Genomic DNA, 6863 nt, shown 5'->3' with positions numbered 1-6863 from the left:
CGCCGTGGAGCCGCTGCAAACGGCCTCTTGCCCGAGGCTGTGCCGCGGGGATTTGTCCTCCCTGCTGTCCGTGCTCAGCTCCTTGTCTGGGGGAGGAAGGACAAGGACAGGATGGGATTTGCCTCCGTGCCAGAGGGAAGGGCAAGGAGATCCCCCCAGGGCTGTGCTGCAGCCGGGGCCGTGCTGGGCTGGGAGATGGAGCAGGACACAGGGGGAAAGGGGCACTGACTTCCTCCTCACCTGCCTGCGGCTCCCGAAACATCGACCTCGTCCACATGGCCTCCTCCTCCTCAATGCAGCCGAGGTTTGGAAATCCTGGTTTGGGTGGAAAACAAGGGCTGAGCGCGTTGGGTTTGATGGTGGCGCTGCCCAAGGGCAGCTGGAGCAGTCAGCGCCCCTTTCAGCCTCGGGGGCCCGGAGCCCGCTCAGCACCAACCTCCCGCACCCCTCCAGGCTGCCGGGGGTCCCCCGGCTCCGGGATCGCCCCTCTGCGCTCTCCCCGCTCCGGGGCTCGGCTTTCGGCTCCTCCAACATCCAAACATCCCCTGAACCGCAAAGTAAAACCCTCCCGGAGCCCCCCATGATGGATTTGGGGCGAGCTCCCCCTCCCCACTCACCTGCGGGATTTTGGGGGGCGATGCTGCCGGACCCGGGGGGGGGAGCTGCGGACTGTGCGGGCGTGCGGGAGAAGCGCGTGGTTCCAAAATCGCTCCTCCTCTTCCTGCCGCTCCTCCTGTGTCCCTCCTCTTCCTCCCGCTGCTTTTCCGTCTCTTCCCGCTCCTCCTCTTCCTCCCGCTCCTGCTCCGCTCCCAGCGCAGCCAGAGCCGCTGGAACTGGGGTGCCCAACGCCCTGAGCAACCCCCAGGTCCCTCCCAGGACCCCTCAAATCCCTGGAACCGAGCGTCCCCCGCATCCCCTGGAAGATCCCCCCGTGTCCACAAGCAGGTCGGTATTTAACATCTCTAATTTTACCCTGGATTTGGGTGTTTGTGAAGGACAAAGAGAAATGCAGAGAAAATCCAGGCCACGGGGAGGGTGTGCAGCCCCCAGCCAGGTGTCTTCCCAACACGGATCAGCAGCACCAGGGCTCAGGGGGGCTCTGCCCACCGGGGGTCCCTGGGGATCATCCAGCGCGGATCCTGCCATGGGGATGGAGCTGCAGCAGGGCACTGTCTTGGTTTGACAGACAGGTGTCTGCTGAGGAGCTCTGGAGCTTCTCTTGAAACGGAAAATGTAAACTCCCTCCCTCTAATTAATATGACTTGGAAATTGAGGAGTTTCCTGCCAAAGATATGGGATTTAGAATAGCAGTTTTTCACTGGGAAAATGAAAATAAAAGTATAGTAATATGAAGACCAAAACACTGGCAAGGTCAGAATGCAGCCTGTAACCCTGTTGCTCAGGGTGTTGGTTACAGTCTGAATAATGGTACCTGTAGTTTTCTTGGAGTGACAGATGTGGTTTTGTTGAAGCAATGATTTTGGAGAAGGGTGTAGTTACTTTTTTAACATCTAGTGGTGATGAAGATAGGCCTGGTCTTCTTCTGGGAATTTAGTGGGAAAGGCTGCTCTGATGTTTCAAATTTCACATTTTACTTTGTCTGGAAATACTTGGCTTTTCTCCTTGGGTGGGGCATCTCCCATAAGGTATAACTCCTTGTGGGGAGGAGTTCTGAGGGATGGGTCATGGAAGAGATAAGGAGCCCTGCTCCACCTGGTTTTAGAAGATGGTGATAGAATGTATACTTCTGCGTGCATCTTGCATTGCAACTTAAGACATGATCTACTCCTTATTCTATTACCATCTGCATCCTACCTTAATTAATACCTTCTTTCAACTCTGCTATATATTTTTATCCACAGTGAAACTTTACACACAGTTCTCACTTAAGATTAGGTTTTTCTGTGGTACTCAATGGGTTTCTTTATCTTTCTGCATTACCTACTAAGTGTAACTAGGTTTTTGAGCAAAAACAATTGTACGGATTGGTTTGCCTTTGCTTGAGGTGGGCCTAATCTAAACAATCTTAAAATACCTTTTATGTGCACTACAGGCACTTTATCCCCATGCACTGTGTGCAAGGCTTCAGACTGGGCAGGACTTGCTTGAGTGATGGACTCTCAGGTGTTGACTATTTAGGTGGCTTTGTTAAGTTCATTTCTCAATTTTTGGATGTTTCCCTGCCAAGTGCCTTTAGGGTAATTTTAAGTAGTCTGTTGTACAGTTCAACTTTCCTGGCAGCTGGTGTGTGATAAGGGATATGATCTATTTATTCAATATCCTGGTTTTTGGCTGAGGTGTTTCTAAGGCTGTTCTTGAAATGGGTCCTGTTGTCTGACGATTCTCTCAGGGGTGCTGTGTCTTTATAGGACTTGCTTTTTTGGGCTTCAGATGGTGTTTTGAGTAGTAGTGTGAGGTACAGGGTAGGTTTCTAATGATCTAGTGGTGGCTTCTACAATTGTGCTCACGTAGCACTTGCCTTGAGGGGTTTGAGGCAGTGTGATGTAGTTCATTTGCTGGGCTTCTTTATACTTATATTTGGAATACTGCCCCCCATATTAGAAAGGGCTTATGGGCTTGGCTTGCTTGATTTTAGCACATGTCTTACAGTTATGGATAACTTGAGAAATGCAATTTATAGTTAAATCTGCTTTTCAGTTTTGTGCCTACTTATAGGTGGCATTTTTGCCTTGATGGCTTGAGGCAGTGTGGGCCTATTGAGCTAGGAACAACTCTCCCTTATGTTGCTAATTTAAATTTATTGGTGACATCTCTATTTTTGCAGCTTGATCTACTTGCTCCTTGTTTCAGTGTTCTTTATTAGCCTGACTTTTGGGCACGTGGCTGTCTACATGATGGACATTTACAGAGAGTTTGTCTGAGTGGCAATGTTTTTGCACTTATCAGCAGCCTCAATTGGTTTTCCTTTATGTTGCTAGCTGGCCTTTTTTTACCTTTCTAGCTAACTCCACAGAGCATTGGTTACTATTTCTGATTCAGTATAAGGGTAGAGCTTTGGCCAGTTCTCTCTTTCAGCAGTGTCCAGGGCCAGCTGAATGGCTTTGAGTTCAGCAAGTGCACTTGATTCACCTTCTCCTTCAGTAGCTTGTGTGACTCGTCGTGTGGGGCTCCCTGCGGCCACTTTCCACTTCTGGTTCATCTCAACCATGAGACAGAAACTGTCAGTGACAAGAGCACAGCGTGTTTCTTGTGCTGGTAGTTGGTTGTATGGTGGAGCTTTTTAGCCTGGGTTACTTGTTTCTGCTCCTTTTTGTTAGTGAGACTAAAGTTTTTATCTTGTGGCCGGTTTTAACTGTTTTTTAAAATTTCAGGGTGATTTGTGTTTCTAATCCGGCCGTGCTGTGTGATGAGAGCAATCCATGGGCTCCATGTGGTGTGGGTGGCGTGGTGGGTAGAGGAGCCTTTTCTTTAAACATCCACCCCAGCACCGGGAGTCAGGGTGCCAGGAGGAGTTGTGCTTTTGTGATAATTTCTTTTGAGGTGGCTTGAACTTTCTTATTATAGGCAGATAAGATTTGTTGTGTTTTTGGCGATTTTTGTGAGTGTAGTTTGCTTCAGACTTTCTGTAACTTTGGCTCTAGAATTCTAGTGCTCGGCCTCGAGTCTCCCCAGGCACCTTCTGCTAAAGGCTCCAGGACAAGCCATTGTTCTTGGCTGCAGAGTAAAGCACATTCCTCACCTCTGGTCCCGTCCTGACTGGGCCAAGGGCACTGCATGAGTGATTTTCTGCTTGGTCTGGGTGAAGGTTTGTTGCTGTTCAGGGCCACAGCTGGAATTGTTCTTCTTAGGGTTAGCAGGTAGAGAGGGCTCACAATGTGGCTGCACTCAGGAATGCATTCTCTACTAACCTATGGCCCCTAGAAAAGCTTGTGTTTCCTTCTTGCTTGGTGGTGGAGACACTGTGATGATCTCATTGATCATTCCAGTGGGGATCTGGCTCTGTCCATCTTGCCACTCTACTCCCAGGAACTGGATCTCTCAGGCAGGTCCCTTGACTTTGCTCTTCTCGATGGCGAAACCTCCTTCCAGCAGAATCTGGATGATCCTCTCTCCTTTCTCAAATACTTTTATTGCCCTGTTCCTCCACACAATGATGTTATTGATGTATTGCAGATGTTTTGGAGCTTTACCCTTTTCCAGTGCAGCCTGGATCAGCCCGTGGCAGATGGTGGGGCTGTGTTTCCACCCCTGGGGCAGTCGGTTCCAGGTGTGCTGCACGTCCCTCCAGGTGAAAGCAAACTGAGGCCTGCACTCTGCTGCCAAAGGAATGGAGAAAAATGCATTGGCAATGTCAATGGAGCCACTTTGCTGCCTTGGGCTCCAGCTCCTCCTGGAGATCCAGCGTGTCCGGCACGGCAGCGCTCAGCACTGGAGAATCAACGACTGGGAGAGAGAGGGGGTCTACTGACTGCTGATCAGAATCCAAATTTACTCTCAGCTACATGTGCTTATATACCATTTTTAGGAAAGCTGGTAATTTTTTACTGCATTCATTGGGTTAAACATCACACAGACAAGCTTACACATTTTGCAACATTTCTACTTGATTCATTCTTCTTTCCTGTCACCAGTCTTGATCCAATCTTCATGGAGTCTTCAAAGCTCTGTTTGCTCTTGCCAGGGCATCTTGGTTATCAAGCTGCTTATGCTAATTAAATCCACAGCACTCTGTCTTAGCTCCCACAGTGGAGTGACTTCATTCAAGGCACAATAGCCTGCAGTCAATTTCTATTGTCTGTCAGACTTGCCCACAGGCAAAGTGGGGCTGTTGAAGGGAGAGTGGGTTTTACTGAGCACCCTTTGACTTTCTAGCCAAAATTTTATGGGTGGGGATAATGGCATCTTGATTCATCTGATACTGCTGGCTGTGTGCTGTTGAGATGTGTTAGGATCTGCCCAACCCGAGTGGGAGTCGTGACAGGTTCTTTTATGGATCTCAGAGCGCAAAAGACACAGCAGGGGACAAAAACAGTTTTGGAGAAATGCACTTTATTTAGTGCCAATCAAAGTGCGATAGTGGGACAGCGAGAGAGAGAGAGAGAGAGAGAGAGAAGGGGGTCGGGATTATAGCTACCAAGACGGGCAGACGAATCCTCGTGGAGCAGCCAATAGATGTCTGTTGCCGTCTGGGGAGATCTCAGGGGTCTCCTCTGAGAAAGTCACTTTTATAGTCCTTTCCCAAAATGAGTGGCTTCTGGCCAAAAGGTGGGAAGATTTATGGACTATTGTATGTGGAGCTCGTTACCCTGAGGAAAAGGTGGAAACAGGACGCTTCAAGGCACACCAAACCATCTTTGTTGTTATGGACACACGCGGGGCAGCCCATACTGAGCAGTCAGTATACTGCCCACCATCTTCATTCCAGCTGCCCTCCATTTGCACTCCTGCAAATGCTGCTGCTGCACTCAGGCTCTCCATTGCAGGCAGTCTGGAGCTCCTGCTCAAACCCATCCCTCTGTGTCCCCTCTTGGATGGAATATCAAGCAAACAACACAGGATGTGCAGAGAACATGAACTTTATTCACTTTACTACTCTAAAAATCTACACTACGGGGAGTATGGGGTAATAACCTTATGGCTAACTTACTTAAACATTTAGAACAGCAACAATAAGGGGAAGGTCAGCTTCTTGTGGAAAAGGTGGTGGGGGTTGCTACAGCTAAGGATGGGGTGTCTCTAAGGCCTAAGATGGGGAATGTCGCCGTGCCCGGGCTGGCACGGGTCACACATTCCCTGCAGTGCTCTGCACGCGGTGCTGGAGCTGGAGGTCAGCGCTGGGGCGAGATTTAGGATCTCCTCCTGCTCCTCCTCCTGCGGCTGGCCCCCTGTGCTGCTCTGCTGTTCTGGGCCCTCTGCTGGGAGCAGCGTTGCAGGCACTGCTGCAGCAGGGTGCGGTTGTTCCTCAGCAGCTGGATCAGCTCTGTGGGACAGCCTTGTCCTGGGCAGCAGCTGCGGGGCCTCTGGTGCCGATTCTGCAAGGCAAAGCACAGGGATCCCGATGGAAGGGGCAGAGGGGCAGAGCAGGGCCCCTCTCTGGGCTGCCTTTGGCCTCTGAGCAAGAGAGCCAGGCCTGGCCAGGCTGCAGCAAGCAGAGCTCTGGCTGCCTCTGCCTGGGGCTGTCCCTGAGCTCAGCCCTGGCCTGATTCCCAGCCAGAGGCTCAGCTCCACTCTGCCATGGGGCCTTGGCCAAAGGGCTGCCCAAGAGCTCCAAGCCCATCCTTCCTGCCTGACCCCCCATCCCTCACCCTTCTCCAGCCTCTCCAGCGCCCTCTGTAAAAATGCCATCCCAGGACAGTGCCTGTGATCAGCAGCTGCACCAGCAGGCATGTCCAGGACAGCCACGATATGTCCACACATGAGGTGGTCGGCTCAGGGTCCCTGTCCTGCAGCTCCAGCTCCTCGAGATACAGGCCCGTGCCCGGCCCAGGATGGCTGGATGGGTCGGGACGATGGCCCAGGAGCAGCAGCAGGTAAAAGTGCAGGAGCCAGGGGACAGGGTCGGCCATGGTGCTCAGTTGAAGTGCCACCAGCACACACGCTCTGGACGTCTGTCCTTGCCAAGGTGTGCCCAGGCTGTGGGGCACGCGGTGGCTGGGGACAGTTGCCAGGCACCATGCTGCCCCAGAGGCTGTGATGTCACAGAATCCAGCACTGGCTTGGAAGAGTTCTGGGAGATCAACTCCAGCCTGTGATCCATGGTTACCAGGGCAAGCAGATCTGAGCCTGGAGTGCTATGGCCAGGCTTACCTTGAACACCTACTGCAACGGTGACTGCAACCAGTGCCCCTGGGGCACACCATTCCCATATCTCATGCCCTTTCTGGGCAGCAGTTCTTCCTAAT

This window comes from Erithacus rubecula (assembly GCF_903797595.1).
Source record: "Erithacus rubecula genome assembly, contig: scaffold_467_arrow_ctg1, whole genome shotgun sequence".
Taxonomy (NCBI): Eukaryota; Metazoa; Chordata; class Aves; order Passeriformes; family Muscicapidae; genus Erithacus; species Erithacus rubecula.
This window is presented reverse-complemented; position numbering follows the sequence as displayed.